Source organism: Tamandua tetradactyla, chromosome 26 (assembly GCF_023851605.1).
Source record: "Tamandua tetradactyla isolate mTamTet1 chromosome 26, mTamTet1.pri, whole genome shotgun sequence".
Lineage (NCBI taxonomy): Eukaryota > Metazoa > Chordata > Mammalia > Pilosa > Myrmecophagidae > Tamandua > Tamandua tetradactyla.
This window is the reverse complement of record NC_135352.1, coordinates 27221655-27248530: the sequence shown is the minus strand read 5'-3', so window position 1 is coordinate 27248530 and position 26876 is coordinate 27221655. Positions and strand designations below refer to the sequence as shown.

General features: G+C 38.0%; 1 protein-coding gene across 6 annotated transcripts in view; it reads left to right on the top strand.

Moving 5' to 3' along the window:
- Positions 1 to 26876, top strand: part of SNX25 (sorting nexin 25) — a 185824-nt gene that overhangs the window by 857 nt on the left and 158091 nt on the right. The window contains exon 1 of one of the 6 annotated variants that reach the window (XM_077144249.1): positions 1 to 249. The exons of 4 other annotated variants lie outside the window; for them this stretch is intronic. The gene's annotated coding sequence lies outside the window, so the exon portion shown is untranslated. Of the gene's footprint in view, positions 534 to 26876 lie in introns of all 6 variants that reach the window. One more of the 6 variants, XM_077144247.1, reaches the window with a different exon arrangement.

Sequence of the window (26876 nt, the reverse complement as noted above, 5' to 3'; positions counted from 1 at the left end):
CTGGCTGGTCCCTCACTGCCCTGCTCCAAGCTGAAAGCCCGAGAGGAGCGGGGCCGGGGCGTTGTGGGCTCGGCGGGCAGAGGCGGTTTTTCCGTCGGCGCCCATGGGGCGGCGGGCTTATTCGGCTCGTGTCGTGTTTCCACAGCCATCCTCGGCTACCGCCGTGGTAGCTGAATAATCATTCCAGACCTTAGACGTTGCTCCGTAGTTGGCGACTGCGAGAAAGGGGGAGAACAGCGGTCGCTGAACGTAGGCACTGTCCTCCACTTTGGTCATCCTGAGGTGCCTCTAAGCTGTCCTCTGTGAGGGTAACTTTGCGACCCCCTTACACGGGCTAGAATTGGGGCTCAGAGGTTAATTTGGCGAAGGTAGCACACCAGGACCTCACACCCAAGCCCGGGCACACTTTTTACCAGTCGGTCCCGTCTTGCACCGCCGTCATAAGTAATACATCCCAGCTGCTTTCGGTGGCTTAGAAAGGGAATGGCAGAAATCACTGTCGTTTGCAACAAAAGGAAAGCTAGATTAGCGAGGTATGGGGCATCAGCGCTGTGGTTGGGGAGCACAGAAACAGCATTTTAAATGAGCTCTTTTTTTCAGATCCAAAGCACTACTTTCTTTCCCTCCCAGCTTTCCTCTTACAACCCTCTCAAAAGAAATTGTATTCTATTGTAGCTTGATGCTCACAGATTGAATGTTACTATCATTAAACAGAAGTTGTGGGGTAAGGAAACGCAGTGGTTCAACTTCATACATGTGTTTGTTAGAGAGATCATTGCTCCCTGGGTTTTGCGTTTGTTTATGATGTGACCTGCTTGCTCCTTTGTAAAAAGAACCACACTCTTCGCCAAAATTACCCCTTCTCTCAGTCCGCCAGTTTAGAATGCGGCTCTGAGACAGTGGCTGAAGAGTTGTAGGTAAAGCAGTCAGGCGTGATCTCTCAGTAAGTTGATAAACAATTCAGTGTATCAATAAACAGGAGACTTTGTTTTTATAAATAGTCTCAAAAATTGGTAATTGCAAAGTCGTCATTTAGCAGTCTGCTTTATCATATATAATTTAGCAGAAGCTGGTGTGCAGATGTGTTTTTCTTCCCTTGGTTTTTTTTTTTCCTGCAGTGCTAAGGACTTCAAGATAGTCGTGGGTTTATTGATCTATTAAAGAAGCCCTGAGGGGATGCAAGGGCAGTTCAGTGGTAGAATTCTCGCCTACCATGTAGGAGACCCGGGTGCAATTACTAGTTCATGCACTTATCAGAAAAACAAACAAAACAATCAAAAAGCAAACAATCAAAAAACAAGCAAACAAAAATTCAGCAAATTGTACTGCAGTAACGAGGTGCTGGCATGGAAAAGTAATGAAATGTCACCCTGCCATACAGCATACAAAAAAAGGAAGCCTTGATTCTTCAGAGTTTTGTAAGAAGTTGTAATTTGTTCAGTATGTATGTATTTGCATCTTATATATGCCAGGCAATGTTCTGGAACATCGGGTTGAAGCAGCAAGACACAAAATAGCTCTGCTTTCTGGAGATTATGTTCTTGTGGGGACCAAATGATAAATAAATGAGATACTTTGGGATATTGATAAATGCTTATGAACACAAAAAGCAGGGTTAAGTGATTAAGAGTGACAAGTTGGCTGGAGAAGGAAGTTTAGATAAAGAGGTTAGAGCCTAAATCCTGATGTTGCAGTCTACTGCCCAGATCTTTGAAGCTTAATCTGTTTCCTGGAAGATACATTCCTCCAGCCCCCCAGATCACTTTCACTTTTGGGTAGCTAAACCTTGGATTATCATCCAGAAAAATGGTTTGGTAGAAGAATTAGAGAAAATAGTACTTTTAAAGGGGCCAAGCAGAGAAAATGAAGCAGCATGTGTAATTGCTCAAGTATATATATCACTGAAAGATTTCAGGTACTAGAAGAGGTGAAGTGTAATCTAAGTTATTACTGGTCATTTTTCATTTTAACTTGGATTCTTAAGATAGCTCAAAATAAATATGCTTGGAAATTTATTTGTTAAATTATATATTACTTAGAATTGAAATGTGTGTTAGTCACATAAAACTATTTTTTTAAAAATAGTACTGGTTCTGTTTACTTGAGCTTCCACTTGTGCCATATTTGCAATAATTTGCATTTAAGTTCTTTTTTAAATGTTCTTTTTATGAATGGAAGGCTGAGAAGCATAAGTATGTGTTGTAGTATAAAGTCTGTCAGTTCTGTGGGGATAGGAGTTGGACTACAGAGGTCATTTAACATATGTGGAGGGGGCGGCTGCTTAGCAGTCAACCACATGGAGCCTCTTGGAATAACGGTGACTATTGTAGTATAGAAATTTTGATTCAGGATAAAGAAAATACATATTCTGACTCCTATACATTTTGAGTTCTTGTGTTAGCTACACATGTCAGACACTGGGATCCATCCCTTTATCTAGTCTTCCTCTCCCCTGTCCCCCCCCCCTTTTTTTTCTTCTTGGTTCCTTTTGTAGAAATGAAATGCATACGCTTTTAAAAATAGACAATTAGAGAAGGCTAAACTAAAAGGGAGAGGCGTTTTTTATCATGTGTGGGAGTGTTCAAATCCTGCATGCATTACAGTATATCAGATGTAAACTCCCTTTGGTAGTACCCATAATTGACACCTTTTATTATCGTTTGCACCCAGTAGGAGCTTGAGAAGTGTTTGTTAATAACAGCAACAAAGAAAATTATGTCCATTTGTGGCCACTAAGTTAGTGTTTTTCCCCTGTAATTCATCTAGTATGTATTGGGCATCTCACATGTGCAGGGGTTTTGATTTTACTTGGGTGGGAATTACTGTCGATTAAAGCAGTAAAAATTTTCATCCCAGGTAGAAAAAACATCCATTGGTATTTTCAGGTACTGGGGAAGCTTTTGTGTAAGGTCAGGAAGGTTGATGCTTGACAGTGGTACCTGGTTCCCCACTTGAGTAAAACAGTCTTTGTGGTAGGTTGGGCATCAGATGGGCTGCGAAGCTCTGGGGCCAGCCTGGCCCTGGTGTGACAGTTGTTAATCTAGTTTTGCTAGGTGGGGCTGCCAGTCTGTGGTATTCCCAGTGTAAGGGTGTAGTTTGGTTTTCTGCCAGGCCAGTTAATTTGTGTAGGGGCAGGAGCATCAGGTTCACTGGCTGTAGTATTTGACCCTTGCATTCAACCGAGGCAAGAAGAGCAAGAGAAGTAGGGCAAGAGTGAATTACTGGACTAGCAATTCAAAATGCATTTTCTAGTAATGGAAAATAATGGAAAATATTGCTTACATTTTGACAATAGTAAGGTAAGAGAGACTAGCTTCTTTACCTGTCAGTTTTTTTCTGTCATGTAGTCTATGGCTTTTTTTTTTCTTTTCTTTTTCATTGTAGTTTATTAGAGACTTCTTGGTTTAAGTCCCATAAGTTCAAAAATAAATAAGCAATTGATTAATGAGGCTTGGAGGGCTAATTTTAAAACGTTCACAAAAAATCAGTGCTTAGTAGCATATATGAAAGTAAAAGTCATGCTGTATGATGAAGACAGTAATGAAAATTTTCAGAGTTTAACCAGATAAAAAGGTAAAGAAGGTCATCAAATCTAATTAATAAACAAGCATCTATGGAATATCTGCTACATATCTCATATTCTGATCTCGTTAAACAGTTTCTTACCTAGTTGCTGAGTGCCAATGTCATGCACATAGTAGGCTCTCAGTGAATGGGGTTTGCTTGAATGAATGGATTATTGTTTGAGATGAGAACAAATTTAACTATCTGACATTTTTACATTTGAAATTTTAACCACAGTTTCCTAGAGAAAGGTCAGAGCCTTGTAATGTAGGTGGCATTAAGGACTTGGGCAATTCCTTTCTTTAAGTGCATGGCGCATTTTTCTTGATGGGGAGGATTCAAAGATGAACAAAATGCTCCCTGTCCCTGTCTTTCAGGCTGAGTTGATTTGACCGAGGGAGATGACTGGAGGAGAGGCAGATGTTATCAGAGACAGTAAGAGACATTCACACGCAAATCCTCTGCTCCATTTGGCTTGGGCTGGACTTCTAGAATTTCTAAAGGCCTTCTTTTACTAATACAAAAGTTCTTTGAGTAAAACAAACTTAATTTAGTTACTTAAGGGAAAAAACAAAAAGAAACACGAATTAGGGAGAATATATACAGCCTCTTTGTGGCCTTTCTTTATTGTTAATGTGATAAAATAATCTTCAGTAATTTAATAATGGATAATGGCATAATGTATCTACTGTCTTCAGAATATTTGCATTTTAATAAGGGGCTTTAAGTCATGATGAGTGGGAAACATTTTTGAGGAAGATAATTTTTTTGAAAACCCCTAAATCATAGGTTCCTGCTTAACTTTGTTTAAGGGTTGTTTCACTTTAAATGTTGGTTACATTTATAATTTTGTTTTTTTAATTTAATTTTTTGCATAGATTATAGAATTACATAGTTAAAAAAATAAAAATATGTAAAAGGGTATACAGTGAAGAAAATCTTCTTTAGGTAGCTGTTGTTAATAGTTCATATTTATTTCTTCATATATAATTTATGCAAAAACAAATGTGTATTCAAAAGATGTTTTTTATACTTATAATCTCGAAATAGGAACAATGATTACTCATAAAAGAAAATTATTTATTTTCTCTACCTTCTATTATGAGCTTACTAAACATAAGATGAAGTTATGTATGAATAGTGTTAACTTCAGAAGTAGGAATATGCAATACATGATTAAATCTAAAACATAAAAAAATACTGACTCAAAACAGCAAGTAGAGCCTAGGAAATGAGGGAAAAATATATGTTTGAATTTATCAAATCTGTCTAAAGGAAGTAATATACATTTTCATAATTGATTAAAAAAAACATGACAAAAAGAAACACCCAAAACTGTTTTAAAAACAGTCACACGTTTTTTCAAGATTTGAGTTGAGATTGAAGTTTGAGTGGGTTTGTGTGTGCAAACATAGGAGTTAGTATGGGAAAGTAGTTTTGCCAGGTTGCAGAAGTCCTCAAATGAGAAGAGTAGATTTGGATTTTGCTCTGTATGCAAAGCAGCTATTGACATTTTCTGAGCATGGGACTGATAGACCTCAGAGTTGGGCTTTAGAAATATTATATAGAAGAGTGATTGGGATGGACTAAGAAGACAAATACTGTGCAGTTACAATGATATGAAGTGAGTATTTATGATGCCGTGCCTATGGAGTAGAGGTGATAGATTCAGGAGATAGTGTTTTTTTTTTTTTTTTTTTAATATTATCTTTAGTTATTACCGATAGAGTCAAGGATGTTCTCAAGAGAGTTTTGCCATTCCTTTTAAACAGTAAATTCAGCCCCAAACCATGCCACTGCTTATACACATATGTGAAGACCAAAATCTCCAACTTGAATATGCTACTTAGTGTCTTTTTAATTCTGATCATCCCCAAGAGGTTTATTTCTACTTCTCTTGAATTTTAAACTGCTTTTGTTTTTGGAGTGTGCTGTGATGTTACCTTGGTAATTGAATGTTGCCCTCTTAAAATATCTTTCCTTTTCCAACCTTTGTATTTTAGGACTAGGAAGTGCCCCAGACTCCTTAAAATGTATGATTCCCTGTAGTCAGAATGGTGCATGTTGTCATAAGAAAGGTGACTTAAGTTTGGTGCTGAGGGTTCAGGCTACAGAAAATGTGAAATGCTGTTAGCATTAAAATGATTGCATACAAACTTTGCCAGAGTTTTTAAATTGCAGCTTTACTTTGGAAAGAAAAAAATAAAAGCTTGGGACTTGTATCTTCTCCCTTTACTGTTAGGGCACCTTCCAAACTAGAGTTGGTTGATTGGTTGTGGATGGCAGGGCAGGTGGGCAGCCCTTCTCAGGGGCTCCCCCAAATGCCTTCAGGGCCAGGGCAAGCCACTCATTTCCGCACCCTGATTTAGTTCTGGGTTGTGTACTTCTATAGTTTCTCCAAGCACAGTGGAGCTTTCCAGAAAGTTCATTGGTTTTGTGTGTGTTGGTGGGCTTCTCAGCTCAGGGGTAGCTTTGGGAGAACGTATTTAGCAGTGTGAGATGTACCTGCTCTGGTCCTTGAGCTAGCCTGGTTTATCAGCTACTCTAGGTGCTGGCCAGTCTTGGTAGATCTGTTAGCCTGGTTTCCCATGTATGACTGGGCACAGAACTGGATGTAAGAAATGAATGAATACCATAATTTCAAGTAAAATGCTTCTGAAGCCAAGGGATGAAAAAGGAAAGAATTGTACATTTTTAGGATAAAAATACTAAATTAGTTAGGTGACTAGGCTCTATTCAGTATGTTTTCTGTTTTAGTGTAGAACACAGTTCTTGGAAAATCAGATACATTTTTACAAATACTCATTTCTGAAATAATTTGAATTTTTGTAGTTCTCACCCGTTTATATGTATCAGTGAATTTACATTAATAGTAATAACTACAATTTTATAGGAGTTTGTTCCTGTCTGCTTATGTAGGACCTCATCCTCTTGCAGCCCCCCACTCCACCCTCAAACAGTTCTGGGAGTCCACAGGCAATATTTTATGTATTTGCAAATAAGCTCGCTCATGTTCTTCCATTTTTGGTGCCTACAGAGCCCTTGAGAGAGGCTTCTCTGCTATGCCAACACTACCAGTCTGAGAAAAAACTCATACCCGACTGGGACACTATTAGCTCAAGGTCCCCAAGCTGATACACAGGTGTGCTTGGTTCTTTTTTTTTTTCTTGCCCCAAAGCCACATTATGTGCTTTATGAAAGCAAAGGAGCTTAAGCTCGTTAGCTTCTTCTGTGAGACAGCTCCTTTTTTGAAGACAGCTCCTTCTTTTTGCTTTTTCACCTGCAAATAAATACGCTGTAAATACCTTCCAGCTTCAAAGCCTTTCCTAGTCTACAACTTAGAGCACCTGCCTACAAACCACCTCCCAGAAGGCCTCTTCCTTCTATGCAGATCAACTCATAACAAATAGATTGCTGAGGGCTGCATGCAGGCATTGCCATCCAGCTGGATATGAAATTAACATGGTAAATATCTAGGCATTTTAATGTGTCTTTCTCCAAGCAGAGTTATTTAATCTCCTATTTTGCCTTCTGATTTTTTTTTTCCTGTCTCACTAAACCTTTCTCTTTTGAGATTTCTAGCCCCAGTTGAGGAAGTTGATTTGTTTTCCAAATTTGACTTTCATTCTTGAGGCCTCACTTTTTATTCCTCTCACTTAGGCAATCTCATCTTTAAGCTCCCCCAACCCAGTCCTCCATAAAGTTGTTCTTGACATTTCCTCTTCTCATTCCTCAAATCCAGTCCATCCTCAAATTCTGTCTTCTTACCTCCTGAATACTGTGTATCCATCCACTTCTTTCCATCTCTTCTGCCATCCCTTTGGTCCCAGTGATTATCATGTCTCACGTCTACACTGCAGCAGTGTCTCAACTGGTCTCTAGTTTCCTACTGGCTCCCCTCTTCAGTCGACTCTTTGTAAAATGGAAGTCTGATCAGATGCTCCATAGCTGTATGTTTGATTAAAACCCTTCAGTAGCTTCCTGTTCTTCTTAGTTCTCTGGCCTCACCTCCCCCCACAGAATTACTTTTACTGCTTGTGCTCCATTTTCATTCCTTAAAGTTCCAGTGTGAACTTGTATCTTGTTTCCTCTACTTGGAGCAAGAAGCCACCCACTTTAACTAGTTAACTTCCCTTCTTCAGATTTCAGTCATCACTTTTGCAGAGAAGCTTTCCCTGTCTGCCAATTTAATATATTCTCATGGTACTATATCCTTCTCTTGTATAGTGTTTACCACAGTTGTATTTTTTTTTTATTCATTTGCTTCATTCTTTCCTTCTCATTAACGCTTGAATTCCATGAAGGCCGATACTTTCCTGTATGCTTTTATGCCCAGCATGGTACCTGGTTTCTAGTAGGTGAACAATAAATATTTGTTGAAAGGTTAAATAACTGGGAATCCATGCAGGATAGGCATTAAGGGCACGTTCTCAAATTTATATTTAGATCTTTAAACCATTTTGAGTTGATTTCTGTATGTGGTATGAGTTAGGGGTTTACCTTCATTGTTTAGCAAATGGAAATCCAATTCTGCCAGCATCATTTGTTGAAAAGACTGTTCTTTCCCCCATTGAGTGGTTTTTGCCCCCTTGTCAAAAATCAGTTGTCCATAAATGTGTGAGGATTGATTTCTGAACTCTCATTTTGATTCCTTTGGTCTTTATGTCAGTCCTTGTGCCAGTATGATGCTATTTTGATTAATGTGGCTTTCTAATAAGTTTTAAAATTGAGAAATGTGAGTCTTCCAACTTCATTCTTGTTTTTCAAGACAGCTTTGGCTGTCTTACCATTCTTTATAAATTTGATGATTGGCTTTTCCATTTCTGCAAAGAGGATTGTTGACATTTGAGTGGGATTACATTGAATCTGTGAATCACTAAAAATATTTAGTCTTCCAATCTGTGAACAGAATTTGATTCCATTGATTTAAGTCTTTGACTTTTTTAACAATGTTTTGTAGTTTTCTGTGTACATTGTTTCTTTTTTTACATTTTTGGTTAGATTTATTCTTACATACTTGATTCTTTTAGTTGCTATTGTAAATGGAATTTTTCTTAATTTCTCCTTTGGTCTGTTCATCATTAATGTATAGATACACTGTTGATTTTGGGGTGTTAATCTTGTATGCTGCCACTTTGCTGAGTTCATATATCAGTTCTGGGGGCTCTTTTTGTGGATTTTTCAGAATTTTCCACATATATAGAGTCATGTATTTTCTGTAAATAGGGAAAGTTTCATTTCTTCCTTTCCAAATTGGATGCCTTTTATTTATTTTCTTGCCTTATTGTTTTGGCTAGAACTTCCAAGGTTGCATAACAGTGGTGATGGTGGGATCTTTGTCTTGTTCCTGTTCTTAAAAAGAAAGCTTTTGGTCTTTTGCCATTAGGTATGATGCTAGCTGTAGGGTTTTTCATTTATGTCCTATATCATGTTGAGATAATTGCCTTCTGTTTCTAGTTTTCAAAGTGTTAATTGAGATGATGATGGTGTTTTTTTTTGTTTTGTTTTTTTTTTTTTGTTCTTACTATTCTGTTAATGTGGTGTATTACGTTAATTGATTTTCTTAGGTTGAACTACCCTTGCATCCCTGGGATAAATTCCACTTGGTCCACATGGTCCTTTAATGTGCTCTTGGATTCAGTTTTCTAATATTTTGTTGAGGATTTTTGCATCTATATTTATTTGAGATATTGATTGGCAATTTTCTTTTTTTATGGTTTCTTTGGTATGAGGGTGAAGTTGGCCTTGTAAAATAGGGAGTGTTCTCTTCTTTACAATTTTTTGAAATGTTTTAGCAGGATGGGTATTAATCCGTCTTGGAATGTTTGGTAAAATTTCCCTGTGAAGCCATCTGGTCCTGGGGTATTCTTTGTTGAAAGGTTTTTGATTACTCATTCAATCTCTTTACTAGTTATTGGTTTGCTGAGATCTTCTGTTTCTTTTTGAGTCAGTGTAGGTGGTTTGTATGTTTCTAGGAATTTGCCCTTTTCGTCTAGGTTATCTAATTTGTTGGCATATAGTTGTTCATTGTATCTTCATATAGTTCTTTTTATTTCAGTGGGTTTGATATTAATGTTCCCCTTTTCATCTTTTCTTCATTTTTGCTCTTTTTTTCTTCATCATTCTAGTTAAAGGTTTGTCAATTTTTTTGATCATTTCAAAGAATCAACTTGTGGTTTTGGTGATTCCATTTTTTTATTCATAATATCTTTTATCTTCACTCTGGTCTTTATTTCCTTTCTCCTGCTCACATTGGGTTTAGTTTGCTCTTCTTTTTCTAGTTCTTCCAGTTAAATCTCTGACTTCACAGCTTCTTTTAAAATGTAGGCATCCCATACTCCTTATCCCTCCCCCGCTTTTTGAACTCCAGAATTGTGTTCTACCTGATTTTTAAAGACTTACAATAAAGGGAAGTTAACTGAGACAGTGTAGTATTGTCAGATATAGATAGATAGATTAGTGGAATAGAGTAAAACATCCAGAAGTAGATCCACACAGACATGGGCAACTGACTTTTTTTTTTTTGCCATATAGCTGTACAGTGATTATCAAAGATCAGGGCTCCTGGATTACAGCTCAACAATTTCCAGTATTTCCTTCTAGCTATTCTAGTATTCTGGAGACTAAAAAGAAATATTTATATAATTTAGTAATCATAATTATTTGTTAGATCTGAATTTCTCCATTATACCTCCTCCCTCTCATTTAATCATTTTCCCAATCTTCAGGGATATATGGGCAATGACTATTTTAACTTCTTGGAGCTGCAAAGGGGTGTTGACCTGATGGGATAGAGGTATGGAACTGGTTGATGTTCTTGGAGAGGCTGGTACCTCTGGGTTTCAGGGTTTAATTGGCCTAGGCTCAATCTGGAGGCCTTATGTTTCTGAAAAAATAAACTTACTAGGTAAAACATTTACAGAGACTTAGAGTCCAGGGTATTCCTTAGGGTTTTCAGGAATACTGTTGGTTGGACTTGGCATACTGTGGCAATTTACGATATCTGGCTGAAGCTTGCATAAGAGTAACCTCCAGAATGAGGTTTAGAGAGATTAAATAACATGCCAAGCCTCCATCCTAAGTAGAACAACTTAGAATCAAACTGTTCTCTAGAACCTCCAGAATGAGCTCTTGACTTGAAATCTCTTTGCCACTGAATCTTTATTTTGTTCCATTTCTTTTCTCCTTTTTGGTCAAGAAGGCTTTCTCAATCCCACAATGCCAGGGCCAGGCTCGTCTCTGTGGAGTCATGTCCTACTATGTAGGGGGGAGTATTATTATTATTATCATTATTTGAGGTTCAGTTTATCCTATTTTTGGCCAGGCCTTATGTTTCTGAAAAAATAAACTTACTAAGTAAAACATTTACAGAGGCTTAGAGTCCAGGGTATATATTTTTTTCAGAAACATAAGGCCTCTTTTCAAGTCGGCTCTGAATTCTTTTGGCACGATCCTAGTAGTCTTTGAGAATTCCCTTGCTATTTCGAATAAGAAGGTGTTTTAGGTTCATTTGAACTATTTTTTCCTCATATCTGGAATCAGCTCTCTCAGAAAAGCCCTGGTTTCTTTTAGTGGGAAATGGTACTTAAAAGACTCAATCTAGTTGTAAGAGAGGCTCTTTGCTATTGGGTTGCTCATTGTTTTTTTGGCCTGCTCTATGGAGAGATCTGGAAAAAATGTGAGATGTGTTTTGCAGACACTCATCAGCCAAAGGTTAGAGATTTCTATACTCTGTGTCTTCTTAAAAGCAAGTAACACTTATTTTGAGAAATGCTCTGAGACTATTTGCTTATAGCCTAAATTGGCACTGTTACTATATTCAGGAAAATGGCCTCAGTTTGATTCATTTCATTCTAATCCGTGACTGTGGATACAATGATAAGTATGATAAATCTCTGTGCATGTTTTGTACTACAGGAGTTAATGTCATAACTGAATTCCTTAGTAATTGGTATAGCTAAGCAGTGTTTATTGCGCTTGCTATTGCGGGGGTATGTATATATGTTACCCAGTGTGGTTAGATTCAGTTGTCAACTTGGCCAGTTGAAGGTACCTAGTTCTGTTGCTGTGGACATGAGCCAGTGGTACTTGAACCTCATCTGTTGCTCATTACATCTGCAGTCAGCTAAGAGGTGTGCCTACTGTAATGAATGATGTTTGATTTAATTGGCTGGTGCTTAAATGAGAGAGCTCAATGTAGCATAGCCCCAGCAGCTCAGCATACTTCATCTCAGCACTCGCAGCTCAGCCCAGGCCTTTGGAGATGCAGAAAGAAATCACCCTGGGGAAAGTTGTTGGAACCCAGAGGCCTAGGAAAAAAGCCAGCAGAGATCACCCTGTGCCTTCCCGTGTAAGAAAGAACCTCAGTTGAAAGTTAGCTGCCTTTCCTCTGAAGAACTAGCAAAATAAATCCCCTTTTATTAAAAGTCAGTCCATCTCTGGTGTGTTGCATTCCGGCAGCTAGCAAACTAGAATACCCAGTTTCATTCTTTTATCTACTGTGTGAGGTAGGGACTGTTATTCTCATTTTTCAAATGGAAAACTGAGGTTTAGAGAGATAACATGCCAAGGCTCCATCCTAAGTAGAACAACTTAGAATCAAACTGTTCTCTAACTCTGAAACTCACACATTTATACCTTATTACCTTTTTTAACTATTAAAGGTTAGTCTGACCTGGTTCAGGTTTTAAAAACTTGAATATCTTTGGTATGTTTTTGAGATCTATTTATAACTTAGTGTCGCTTTGTGGGGGGTATCTCTGAATGAACTAGATTGTCACAACTACCCCTTCTGTGCTCATGATAAGCAATACCAGTCAAGTAAGGTTGTTGAATCTAGATGAGGTCTAGAATTTCTCAACACAGTATTCAAGGCAGCCACTAAAAATTCACACTAGTGATAGATAATGTGAAGGCTACCTGCCATTTCAGAATAAGAACCTTGTAGAATGGCAGGATCCCTTCTGGGTTCCCATGGCATTTCTCCTGTGTGTCTCTTTCTCCATCATCATAATACTGTATCCTACTTATCAGCCATACACTCTTTTTTTTTTCTTTCTGGACCTGAACTTTGCCCTCCTGGCTCTGAGTAGGGCTGCATAGAGTGGGTTGTGATTCTGATAGAAAAATCAATTACAAGTTGACAGGATTGGCAGCTTCTAGAGGCCCATCTTCTCTCTTTCTGTCAACCACGGTAGTTAGAACCAGGGTTGTCACATGGACTGTCCCACCCTTGAACCCTGCTCTGTCCCCCTACTGCAGCTGCAGAGTGGTCAAGGAGTGAGAGGTAGTGGCCTCTAGGGAAAAAATTGTTTAGATCTGGAGATCAGCCAGGCAGGTAAAGGAGAGTTTGTGCAGAGCAGAGAATCAGTCACAAGGCATGCGAATTTGAGCCACCAGGTGCTGTGCCTAAGGTGTTTATCCAACACTATTAGGTGTTTCCTTCTTTTTTTTTAAATTTTTATTTATAAAATAATGTACAAGCACATACATTCTTAAGATACAAACGTTCCTTACATGGTCTACTGTCAGTGGCTCACAGTATCATCACATAGTTGTATGTTCATCACCATGATCATTTTTTAGAACATTTGCATCACTCCAGAAAAAGAAAAAGAAAAAAGAAAAAACTCATACACCATGCACCTTACCCTTCCCTCTCATTAACCACAAATATTTCCATCTGCCCAATATATATTTTTTGTAATTTTAATATTTGTTCCCTCTATTATTTATTTATTTTCAATCGTACATTTTACTCATCTGTCTATACAGTAGATAAGAGGAGCATCAGACACGAGGTTTTCACAATCACACAGTCACATTGTGAAATCTATATCATTATACAATCGTCTTCAAGGAACATGGCTACTGGAACACAGTGCTACAGTTTCAGGCACTTCCCTCTAGCCTGATACACCTTAAACTAAAAAGGGGATATCTGTATAATGTGTAAGAATAACCTCCAGGATAACATCTCAATTCTGTTTGAAATGTCTCAGCCACTGACACTTTATTTTGTCTCATTTCTCTCTTCTCCCTTTCAGTCGAGAAGGTTTTCTCAGTCCCTTGCTGCTGAGTCCCAGCTCATTCTAGGATTTCTGTCAAGCATTGCCAGGGAGGTTTACTCTCCTAGGAGTCATGCCCCACGTAGAGAGGGGGAGGGCAGTGAGTTAGTTTGCCGTGTTAGCTGAGAGAGAGATAGGCCACATCTTAGCAACGAAAGAGGTTCTCTGGGGGTGACACTTAGGACTAATTTAAAGTAGGCTTAGTCTATCCTTTGTGGGGATAAGATTCATATGAACAAACCCCAAGATTGAGGGCTTGACCTATTGATTTGGTTGTCCCCACTGCTTGCGAGAATATCAGGAATTCTCCAAATGGGAAGTTTTTGTTTTTTTTTTAATATCTTCTGGTAAATTTAGAGTTTCCCAAACTCTGTTCCCAGAATGTTTAATTTTGGAAAATGTTTTTAGGTTCACTACAAAAACAAAGAAGATGAGGGGTGACAGGTTGGCCACATAACTTTGAAAAACTGTAAATTAGTATTTATAATATACATTATTCAATGTTCTGAGAAATCCTACATTAAAAAAACCTGTTTATGTGTTTTATAAACATGATTGAGCCTTGTAGCGCTGTCCCTTTGTTTTTTTTATTTTAAACAATGAGATTTATCATCTTAAGAAATAACACACGAAAAAACCTAGATAAGATAGGCTCAGGGTAGGGCAGACCCCATGTGGGGAACATCAAGTCTCCGGCCTCCTTTTCTCCGTATTTTTCTTGGCTCTGCTCTCTCCTTTTGATTTAGATTAATGCTTGGGCTATTGGCCAGGTAACTGCAGCAGTTTCGGGCAGCACAGCCACACAGCCACACAGCAGGATATCCAAAGGAAGAGCGTCCCATTTTGGGATAAGGAAACTGTTCTTAGGAATGCCCCAGGGAATGCTCCCATCACATCTTCTTGGGCAGGTGCCCATTCCAAAGAATGCCTGGCAAGGGGAGTGGAATATCTGCAGTGATTGGCCAAGGTCAGCCGTTTAGAGAGGAAGGAGGTTGTGGAGTTAGAACAATGAACACTTCACCTCCCATGGAAGGTCTTCATGGCTGGGGCTAACCTTCCTTTTTAGTGTTTCTCTATCACTTCCAATCACTCTTCACTTAAATGACTTACTGCTTCTCATTTACCTTTGGGCATACACACACTTGGGAAGGCCTTTGCCTCCATTTCTACACATGAATTCTTCCTGTCTTTAAAGGCCCAATTAAAATGCCCTTCCTTCCATTCAACTTTAACATAGTTTTCTCTTCTGGCCAATAAAATACATTGACTGGAGGGGAGGGGAAAAGTCTGGGTTAATGCCGGGTTTCTGGCATGGGTGGTTGAAAAGATAACTAGTGCCATTTGTGCAGGTTTAGGGTGATAGTAGATAATGATTTGGACAGGGAGATTTTTAGATGCCTGTGGGTATTTTCAGCTTGCAGTTGGGTATGCAGGTCTGCAGTATGAGGGAGAGATCTGTTACTGGTCAGCCTATGTGTGGTAGTTAAAACTGTACAGTTTTTAAGACGGCCAGAGGATTGGCAAAGGAGAGCAGTCCACCAAGGAGTGAGAGAAGGAATATTCAGAGACAGTGAATAGGAGAGAAAAGGCAAGAGACACCAGGAGAGAAATAGGGAGTGAGTGGCCAGCAGTGTCAGGGCTGATAGAAGTTCAGTAGGAGGACCAAGTTTCCACTGGATTTGCAATGTGTTTGGAGACCCATGCCAGTGTTAAGCAGCTGGGGTAGGGAGGTAAGGATGGCCTCAGAGGCACAAGTGACATCTTTCAGGTTGAAGAGTGAGTGGTAGTAGAGTATATGTGTAGACTTTGTACTCTAGTGGCTTGCCTGAGAAGGAAGGAGAAGGCAATAGTTAGAGGATAGGATGGTGTGTATATTTTAGGAATTTTTGTTGTTGGAAGTTTGTTTTTTGTCAAACACATTTCTAGGTTAAAGGGTAAGATTGAAAAGTAGAGAGGAAGGCCTTGAAAATCTAGAAGATGGAGAATGATGGATAGCATAGCATCCGGACAGAAACAGGATCAAGGCACAGGTGGAAGGTTTAGACTTCAACTAGTGGGAAAATAAAAAATGGGCACAAATTGAGAAAACTTTGCAAAAAGTTGGCAGAGAATTAAGATATTTCAAACTAGATAGCTTCAACTTTCTTGGTAAGTGGGAGGCAGAATTAATTGCTACTAGTGGGAAAGATGACATGTTATAGAGAATAATTTTAACAGAGCTGGTGAAAGGTTTGAAAGGTATTAGAGAGAATAACAGCCTAAGCATTTCTTGAGCCCTCGCTGTTAACCAGGCAGGTTATGCTGAGGACTTTTCATGCAGATAATCATTTAGTATTCACAGTTATCCCATAAGACAGTTGCTGTTATTATCCCTCATTTTATGGAGCAGGAAACTCAGATTTAAAGAGATTAAGTGACAGCTAGTGAATGATGGTTCCTGGCCTTCTTTCTGTCCCCGGAGAGCCAGTCACGCTCTGTATGCTCTACTGCTCCTCAACAGAGAAGAGGAGAAGGCAGCAAAGATAAATGGAGATACTGTTGAAGGGTTGGGGGCCAGGTAAGACTGGAGGCTGTGAGAATGTGGTGCTATCCATTACATAGTTGCAAAAGTTTTGTAGGAGGACCATTTAGCTCCTGAGATGAAGCAGTAGAAACAGATCCTGGGCTTGGTATGGCAGCAGGTCAGGGTGCAAGAATGTTTGCTAAGAGTTGCTCAAGTATCAACTGTGGTGTCTAAGCCAGGGAAGGAACTGTCGCCAGAAAAGAGCTGAAGGTGTGGAGAAAAGAGGGTCACAGGGATTGGCAGCATCCTGTCATGCCAAAGCTTGTGGCCTGGCCACGAGAATGGGTAACCAAAGTGGAGTGGAGATGAGGGTTGCTAGAGTTGAGGTTAAGAAACTGGGCCGATGTGATTTGTCCTGATGTTCCACATTGTCTGCTTCTCTTTAGACTGTAGGAGTAGCCTCCAGAAATTCTCTGGTAAAATGTTGCCAGGGAAGGAAGATTGTATTATACCTTAATGAAAGCAGAGGGAAGGGAGAGGCCTAGGGGCAGTGGAGTTAGGGATTGTTGATGCCTTTTGACTGTTTTGCTCAGGGCTAACTCTGGCTCTCCAAGAGTCATTCCAAGCATTTGCTTGGAACCCTTCTCAGGAGCAGTTTTACTGATTAAATGCAAGAGAATTTAGATATCAAGATAAAGTTGTTTTTCTTCTTTGGAGGAGTCTGTTTTAACCATGTTAAGTTTCCAGTGTAGTTTTATTCAGTGCCTGTACGTGTTGTAGTTCATTCTAGGACTTCACATTAACTTTAGATTCAGGCACTATATACAAAACTGCCTCTCATTAATTTAACTGATTTTCTTTGCTTTTAAAAATGATTAATGGTTTGTTATTGTCATTGTGGAATAGAAATTCTGTAGAGAAAGAGTGCAAAGATCTGGACAATGGTGCCAGCTGACCCCCAATCCAGGTTTGTTAGTCTTGAAACTAAAAGAATTTGGAGATGAGAGGGCCAAAAGGAATAAGTGGTAATGTTGATTAAAGAGAAGGAGGAAGAGTACACTTGAGAGAGGTTGCCGTGGATGAGCCCAAGGGAAGAGACAGGCACTGAGTAGAGTGGCTTAGCTTGTTTTATAGGAAAGTTTTGCTGATGGCAGGTTTCCATAGTAACCTGTGAATGCTAGGTTTCTTCTTCGTTCTAGAAGGAGATAGCTAGCAGGATTCATGGTTTGTTATCGCATTCCTAAAATTTGTCTTCGGACAGATGGTTGATCTTTATGATCCTGTGCTTCCTGTCATTAACCAAGAATTTGCTTTGGGTCCAGGATTTTACAAGCTTTTTTGATTTTAGCAACTTTCCATAGTTTGGGGGAGGTTTTGGGGGCTTTAGAGAAATTTTTGTCCCGGGAGGTTTGCAACTGAAGTTTACAGCTCTGTATTAGTTTCTTTGGAGCTAGATAAGAAATAAGAGACTTGTAGTTAGTTGTCTGTAAACTCTTTTTTAGAGCTGAATAGGAAACCAGGGGCTTGCAGTTGTCCTGTTTTGTCCTGCTTCCATATCACCTCCTTTCTTTATGAGAATGCAAGTGGAAGTATTTATTTCATCTAACTAAGCAAAGTCTAAGTTATCAGTGGTTCTTTTGTGACTCCCCTCCCAATTTATACAGAATGATCGCTATACTTTTATGTTAAAATAAATCTTCCTGATTGTGGTGGTTTGAAAGAATGTATGCACCCTAGAAAAGCCATGTTTTAATCAAAACTCCATTTCGTAATGGCAGAATAATCCCTACTCAATACTGTATGTTTGAATCTGTAATTAGGTCATCTCCCTGGAGATGTAACCCGATCAAGAGTGGCTGTTAAACTGGATTAGGGGACATGTGTCTCCACCCATTTGGGTGGGTCTTGATTGGTTTACTGGAGTCCTATAAAAGAGGAAACATTTCGGAGACTGAGAGATTCGGAGAGAGCAGAGAACGCTGTAGCACCATGAAGCAGAGAGTCCACAGCCAGTGACCCTTGGAGATGAAGAAGGAAAATGCCTCCCGGGGAGCTTCATGAAACGGGAAGCCAGGAGAGAAAGCTGTTAGATGATACCGTGCTCACGGTGTGCCCTTCTAGTTGAGAGAGAAACTGTGACTGTGTTTGCCATGTGCCTTCTCACTTGGGAGGGAAACCCTGAACTTCATTGGCCTTCTTGAACCCAGGTGTCTTTCTCTGGATGCCTTTGATTGTACGTTTCTATAGACTTGTTTTAATTGGGACATTTTCTTGGCCTTAGAACTATAAACTAGCAATTTATTAAATTCCCCCTTTTAAAAGCCATTCCATTTCTGGTATATTGCATTTCGGCAGCTAGCAAACTAGAACACTGATTTTCCTAATAGGAAAACCTCATTCTCTCTTCCGTAATTTTTCTCTTTAGGGCAATTTAGCTGTATTTCTCAAAGTGTGGTCTAAGGATTACAGCAATAACTTAAGGATATTTGATAAAAATACTGAACTTACTCATATTACTGGACAAAGTCCGTGGATTCTTTTGCCTGATGTGCTCAATAACCAATTCCAGAGACAACCAGGGTTTCAAAGAGAGAAAGGTATTATTATGTGCATAGTAGGAGAGTAGGTGGCCTGTGTACCCAAAATCTGACTCTTGTAACTGCAGTAATTCTGATAGTTTTATCAGAGAAAAGATATGCAGGGTTTAGGATAATGTTCACAGTGGTCCCAGGTGATGTAATTAGAGGTGATCTGATTAGTGAGTGTGCAGGGATGGATGACATGCTTAGTCACAGAATATATGTAAGAAAATGGTGGAAATGAGGTATAAGTGAATTGTGGGTTAACACCTAAGCTACTGTACGTGCTAGGCAGGTCCGTTTTGGTTAGATCTAGTCTCGGTTATCAAGATTACTTTGGACTTGGGGTGGGTTAGTTCTGGGCTGACCCAAGACTTCATAAATAAACATTAAGGGCTGTCTTTAGTGATTACAAGACTCTAAAGTTGAAAAACTGGATACATGGATACAAATGAAGGTTAGTCACAAGGTTTTTACAATCACAGAGGCAGAAGATAAGGGTTATACAATCATCATCGGAGATCAAAGCAGCTGGATTACAATTTAGAGATTTCAGGAATTTCCCTCTGTCTACTCCAATATACCAGAAAGAAAAGAGAAATAGTTATATAATGATTCAGTTATCAAAATCATCCCTTAAATCCTGAATTCTTTGTTATATTCAGGTATACCTAAACTTTCTGAATTAAGAATTTTGGGGGATAAGGTCTATAAATTTGTATTTTAACAAATTTTCTAAGTGATTCTTGAAAGCTGCTAATTCAGAATGTTTTCAGATATGAATGGGGGCTTCCTGATGTGAGTAAGGACCAAGGAAACTTACAGTCATATTAATTCTATGTTAATAATATTAATATTAACATATTTCTATATCCACTGCACAAGTGTGTGTTTCTCAGTCTTCTCTACTCAGAGGTAGAACAATTGCTGCATAAGTGTTACCAGACAAAGGCAATGGATTCTTTTGCCTGATATGCTCAAATGACCAATTCCTGAGACACCAGGGTTTCAAAGAGAGAAAGAGTTTATTGCTAGGCACAGATCAGGAGATCAGGTGTCCTATAGGCCCAAAATCTGTCTCCTGGAGTTTAGGAGATTCAAGATTTTTAAGGATTTTAGCAAGGGAGATGAGGTCATTTTGAATAGCAAGTTCAAAGTGGAAAAGGAGACAGTGTTATTATGATTTCACAGGAGAACATAGGCTGAAAGGAGGGGAGGCAGAGCTATCATTTCAGCACTAGGGTTATAAGCTAAAATGAAAGGAGACAAGTTATCTTTCACTGGCAGAGTCTCTCCATGATTTACACGTGTCTGGGGCTGAAATTAGTTAATGGCTCACTTCAAATTTTCCATTACATTAGGACCTTTGCCCTACAAGAAAATGACCAGATAAAGAGAGCAGCAGCCTTTATTGTCACAAAGGCACAAGATAAAGACTTTTATAATCATTTTGCATATCAGGGCAGCTGAATTACAGTTTAGGAATTTCAGGTATTCCCCTCTGTCTACTCAAATATACCAGAAAGCAAAAAGGAAATATCTGTATAATGATTCAGCAATCAAAATCATCTCTTAAATCCTGATTTCTCAGTCACAATTCTTATAGCTTTAGTAGAAAATAAGATGCGCAAGTTTTAGGACAATGAGCACAATGGCCGCAGACAATGTAAATAGCAGTCTAATTATTGAATGCTTAGTCACAGAACATATGTAAGAAAATTGCAACCTTTAATATGTTGGCTGTGATTCTTAGTATTAAAGAATCACAGCCATCTGTGATTTAATCACAAGTATTAAATGAGGTATGTGTAGGTCACTTATAGATTAAAGTCTGAGCTGTTGCGCATGTCAGGTAGGCCCATTTTGGTTAGACCCGGCTTTGGTTATCAAGATAACTTTGAACTTGGGGTGGGTTAATTCTGGGCTGACCCAAGACCCTTCGTTAATAAACATTAGGGGCTGTCTTTAGTGATCACAAAACTCTAAACTCAAAAAAATGGATAAATGTGAAAGTTAGTCACAAGGTTTTTACTATCATAAGGGCACAAGATAAAGACTATACAATCATTACCAGAGATCAAGGCAGTTGGATTACAGTTCAAAGATTTTAGGTATTTCTCTCTGTTTAATATACTGAAAGTAAAAGGAAATATCTATAAAATAATTCAGTAATCATAGTCGTCCCTTAAATCTTAACTTCTCAGTTACATGAGAGCTTGTCTTAATACCATTTAAGAGGAGGTTTTATTCCTTCAATTTCAATATTTGTTTAAGATAGAAATGGAAAAGAACTTTTATGATCTGTATCTATGCTGCGGGCAGCTAACTTTTACTCCCCTCTTACAAGGGTTGTAAAACTCAGCTTCTTGGAGTACAGTCAACTGAACTGTATTTTTAATTTTATGCAACTAGTACTTAATAACAATAATTCAGCTCACATATCTGAATATCTTGTATATGTTATCTGGGCCATTGGATCCGGAGCTCAGCTATTCCTTCAAGGGGACTAAGGAAATAGCCCACTGAATCAAACTACCAAAATAATATTTTTCTAACCAAGTATTAAATATTTATTCACCATTATTTTTCTTAGCAGTCAGTCAACTAATTAAGAAAAGGATAGTATAGTTTTCCAGGACTGTAATGGAACACAAAACAGGGATTGCTTTTATGGAGATTACTAGACGAACAAGCAATTCTTTGTGGGTCCTCTATTTGTTGAATTCCCTGAAGTCTTTGAAGCAGGGACAGCCACTCTGTCTCCTTCATCATTTATATTCAGTGGTTTTAGTGAGAACTCTTGTGAAATGAGGATTATTTTTGTAATATATCTCAAAATATATGAACTTCAAAATGCTTTTAAAATGGTCATACGGATTGATTGTGTTTTTTTTTATTTTTTTATTTTTTTAAATTTTTTTATTAACGGAAAGGAAAAAAAAAAGAAAGAAATTAACACAACATTTAGAAATCATACCATTCTACATATGCACTCAGTAATTCTTAACATCACATAGATGCATGATCATTGTTTCTTAGTACATTTGCATCGGTTTAGAGGGACTAGCAACACAACAGAAAAAGATATAAAATGTTAATATAAAGAAAAGAAATAAAAGTAGTAATAATAGTAAAAAACAACAACAACAAACAAACCAACAAGCAAACAAAAACAAAAAAAACCCTATAGCTCAGATGCAGCTTCATTCAGTATTTTAACATGATTACTTTACAATTAGGTATTATTGTGCTGTCCATTTTTGAGTTTTTGTATCTAGTCCTGTTGCACAGTCTGTATCCCTTCAGCTTCAATTACCCATTGTCTTACCCTGTTTCTAACTCCTGCTGAACTCTGTTACCAATGACATATTTCAAGTTTATTCTCGAATGTCCGTTCACATCAGTGGGACCATACAGTATTTGTCCTTTAGTTTTTGGCTGGATTCACTCAGCATAATATTCTCTAGGTCCATCCATGTTATTACATGGTTCATAAGTTTATCTTGTCTTAAAGCTGCATAATATTCCATCGTATGTATATACCACAGTTTGTTTAGCCACTCTTCTGTTGATGGAGATTTCGGCTGTTTCCATCTCTTTGCAATTGTAAATAACGCTGCTATAAACATTGGTGTGCAAATGTCCGTTTGTGTCTTTGCCCTTAAGTCCTTTGAGTAGATACCTAGCAATGGTATTGCTGGGTCGTATGGCAATTCTATATTCAGCTTTTTGAGGAACCGCCAAACTGCTTTCCACAGTGGTTGCACCCTTTGACATTCCCACCAACAGTGGATAAGTGTGCCTCTTTCTCCGCATCCTCTCCAGCACTTGTCATTTTCTGTTTTGTTGATAATGGCCATTCTGGTGGGTGTGAGATGATATCTCATTGTGGTTTTGATTTGCATTTCTCTAATGGCCAGGGACATTGAGCATCTCTTCATGTGCCTCTTGGCCATCCGTATTTCTTCTTCTGGTAGGTGTCTGTTTAAGTCTTTTTCCCATTTTGTAATTGGGTTGGCTGTCTTTTTGTTGTTGAGTTGAACAATCTCTTTATAAATTCTGGATACTAGACCTTTATCTGATATGTCGTTTCCAAATATTGTCTCCCATTGTGTAGGCTGTCTTTCTACTTTCTTGATGAAGTTCTTTGATGCACAAAAGTGTTTAATTTTGAGGAGCTCCCATTTATTTATTTCCTTCTTCAGTGTTCTTGCTTTAGGTTTAAGGTCCATAAAACCACCTCCAGTTGTAAGATCCATAAGATATCTCCCAACATTTTCCTCTAACTGTTTTATGGTCTTAGACCTAATGTTTAGATCTTTGATCCATTTTGAGTTAACTTTTGTATAGGGTGTGAGAGATGGGTCTTCTTTCATTCTTTTGCATATGGATATCCAGTTCTCTAGGCACCATTTATTGAAGAGACTGCTCTGTCCCAGGTGAGTTGGCTTGACTGCCTTATCAAAGATCAAATGTCCATAGATGAGAGGGTCTATATCTGAGCACTCTATTCGATTCCATTGGTCGATATATCTATCTTTATGCCAATACCATGCTGTTTTGACCACTGTGGCTTCATAATATGCCTTAAAGTCAGGCAGCGCGAGACCTCCAGCTTCGTTTTTTTTCCTCAAGATGTTTTTAGCAATTCGGGGCACCCTGCCCTTCCAGATAAATTTGCTTATTGGTTTTTCTATTTCTGAAAAATAAGTTGTTGGGATTTTGATTGGTATTGCGTTGAATCTGTAAATCAATTTAGGTAGGATTGACATCTTAACTATATTTAGTCTTCCAATCCATGAACACGGTATGCCCTTCCATCTATTTAGGTCTTCTGTGATTTCTTTTAACAGTTTTTTGTAGTTTTCTTTATATAGGTTTTTTGTCTCTTTGGTTAAATTTATTCCTAGGTATTTTATTCTTTTAGTTGCGATTGTAAATGGGATTCGTTTCTTGATTTCCGCCTCAGCTTGTTCATTACTAGTGTATAGAAAAGCTACAGATTTTTGAATGTTGATCTTGTAGCCTGCTACTTTGCTGTACTCATTTATTAGCTCTAGTAATTTTGTAGTGGATTTTTCTGGGTTTTCTACATATAGTATCATATCGTCTGCAAACAGTGATAGTTTTACTTCTTCCTTTCCAATTTTGATGCCTTGTATTTCTTTTTCTTGCCTAATTGCTCTGGCTAGAACTTCCAACACAGTGTTGAATAATAGTGGTGATAGTGGACATCCTTGTCTTGTTCCTGATCTTAGGGGGAAAGTTTTCAATTTTTCCCCATTGAGGATGATATTAGCTGTGGGTTTTTCATATATTCCCTCTATCATTTTAAGGAAGTTCCCTTGTATTCCTATCTTTTGAACTGTTTTCAGCAGGAAAGGATGTTGAATCTTGTCAAATGCCTTCTCTGCATCAATTGAGATGATCATGTGATTTTTCTGCTTTGATTTGTTGATATGGTGTATTACATTAATTGATTTTCTTATGTTGAACCATCCTTGCATACCTGGGATGAATCCTACTTGGTCATGATGTATAATTCTTTTAATGTGTTGTTGGATACGATTTGCTAGAATTTTATTGAGAATTTTTGCATCTGTATTCATTAGAGAGATTGGTCTGTAGTTTTCTTTTTTTGTAATATCTTTGCCTGGTTTTGGTATGAGGGTGATGTTGGCTTCATAGAATGAATTAGGTAGTTTTCCCTCCACTTCGATTATGTTGAACAGTTTGAGGAGAGTAGGTACTAATTCTTTCTGGAATGTTTGATAGAATTCACATGTGAAGCCGTCTGGTCCTGGACTTTTCTTTTTAGGGAGCTTTTGAATAACTAATTCAATCTCTTTACTTGTAATTGGTTTGTTGAGGTCGTCTATTTCTTCTTGAGTCAAAGTTGGTTGTTCATGTCTTTCCAGGAACCTGTCCATTTCTTCTAAATTGTTGTATTTATTAGCGTAAAGTTGTTCATAGTATCCGGTTATTACCTCCTTTATTTCTGTGAGGTCAGTAGTTATGTCTCCTCTTTCATTTCTAATCTTATTTATTTGCATCCTCTCTCTTCTTCTTTTTGTCAATCTTGCTAAGGGCCCATCAATCTTGTTGATTTTCTCATAGAACCAACTTCTGGTCTTATTGATTTTCTCTATTGTTTTCATGTTTTCAATTTCATTTATTTCTGCTCTAATCTTTGTTATTTCTTTCCTTTTGCTTGCTTTGGGATTAGTTTGCTGTTCTTTCTCCAGTTCTTCCAAGTGGACAGTTAATTCCTGCATTTTTGCCTTTTCTTCTTTTCTGATAAAGGCATTTAGGGCAATAAATTTCCCTCTTAGCACTGCCTTTGCTGCGTCCCATAAGTTTTGATATGTTGTGTCTTCATTTTCATTTGCCTCTAGGTATTTACTAATTTCTCTTGCAATTTCTTCTTTGACCCACTTGTTGTTTAAGAGTGTGTTGTTGAGCCTCCATGTATTTATGAATTTTCTGGCACTCCGCCTATTATTGATTTCCAACTTCATTCCTTTATGATCCGAGAAAGTGTTGTGTATGATTTCAATATTTTTAAATTTGTTAAGATTTGCTTTGTGACCCAGCATATGGTCTATCTTTGAGAATGATCCATGAGCACTTGAAAAAAAGGTGTATCCTGCTGTTGTGGGATGTAATGTCCTATAAATGTCTGTTAAGTCAAGCTCATTTATAGTAATATTCAGGTTCTCTATTTCCTTATTGATCCTCTGTGTAGATGTTCTGTCCATTGATGAGAGTGGTGAATTGAAGTCTCCAACTATTATGGTATATGTGTCTATTTCCCTTTTCAGTGTTTGCAGTGTATTCCTCACGTATTTTGGGGCATTCTGGTTCGGTGCGTAAATATTTATGATTGTTATGTCTTCTTGCTTAACTGTTCCTTTTAATAGTATATAGTGTCCTTCTTTGTCTCTTTTAACTGTTTTACATTTGAAGTCTAACTTGTTGAATATTAGTATAGCCACTCCTGCTCTTTTCTGGTTGTTATTTGCATGAAATATCTTTTCCCAACCTTTCACTTTCAACCTATATTTATCTTTGGGTCTAAGATGTGTTTCCTGTAGACAGCATATAGAAGGATCCTGTTTTTTAATCCATTCTGCCAGTCTATGTCTTTTAATTGGGGAATTCAGTCCATTGACATTTAGAGTTATTACTGTTTGGATAATATTTTCCTCTACCATTTTGCCTTTTGTATTCTATATATCATATCTGACTTTCCTTCTTTCTACACTTTTCTCCATGTCTCTCTCTTCTGTCTTTTTGTATCTGACTCTAGTGCTTCCTTTAGTATTTCTTGCAGAGCTGGTCTCTTGGTCACAAATTCTCTCAGTGACTTTTTGTCTGAGAATGTTTTAATTTCTCCCTCATTTTTGAAGGACAATTTTGCTGGATATAGGAGTCTCGGCTGGCAGTTTTTCTCTTTTAGTAACTTAAATATATCATCCCACTGTCTTCTAGCTTCCATGGTTTCTGCTGAGAAATCTACACATAGTCTTATTGGGTTTCCCTTGTATGTGACAGATTGTTTTTCTCTCGCTGCTTTCAAGATCCTCTCTTTCTCTTTGACCTCTGACATTCTAACTAGTAAGTGTCTTGGGGAACGCCTATTTGTGTCTAATCTCTTTGGGGTGCGCTGCACTTCTTGGATCTGTAATTTTAGGTCTTTCATAAGAGTTGGGAAATTTTCAGTGATAATTTCTCCCATTAATTTTTCTCCTCCTTTTCCCTTCTCTTCTCCTTCTGGGATACCCACTACACGTATATTTGTACGGTTCACATTGTCCTTGAGTTCCCTGATACCTTGTTCAAATTTTTCCATTCTTTTCCGGATAGTTTCTGTTTCTTTTTGGAATTCAGATGTTTCATCCTCCAAATCACTAATTCTATCTTCTGTTTCTTTAAATCTGTCATTGTAGGTATCCATTGTTTTTTCCATCTTTTCTACTTTATCTTTCACTTCCATAAGTTCTGTGATTTGTTTTTTCAGTTTTTCTATTTCTTCTTCATGTTCAGCCCATGTGTTCTTCATGTCCTCCCTCAATTTATCGATTTCGTTTTTGAAGAGGTTTTCCATTTCTGTTCGTATATTCAGCATTAGTTGTTTCAGCTCCTGTATCTCATTTGAACTAT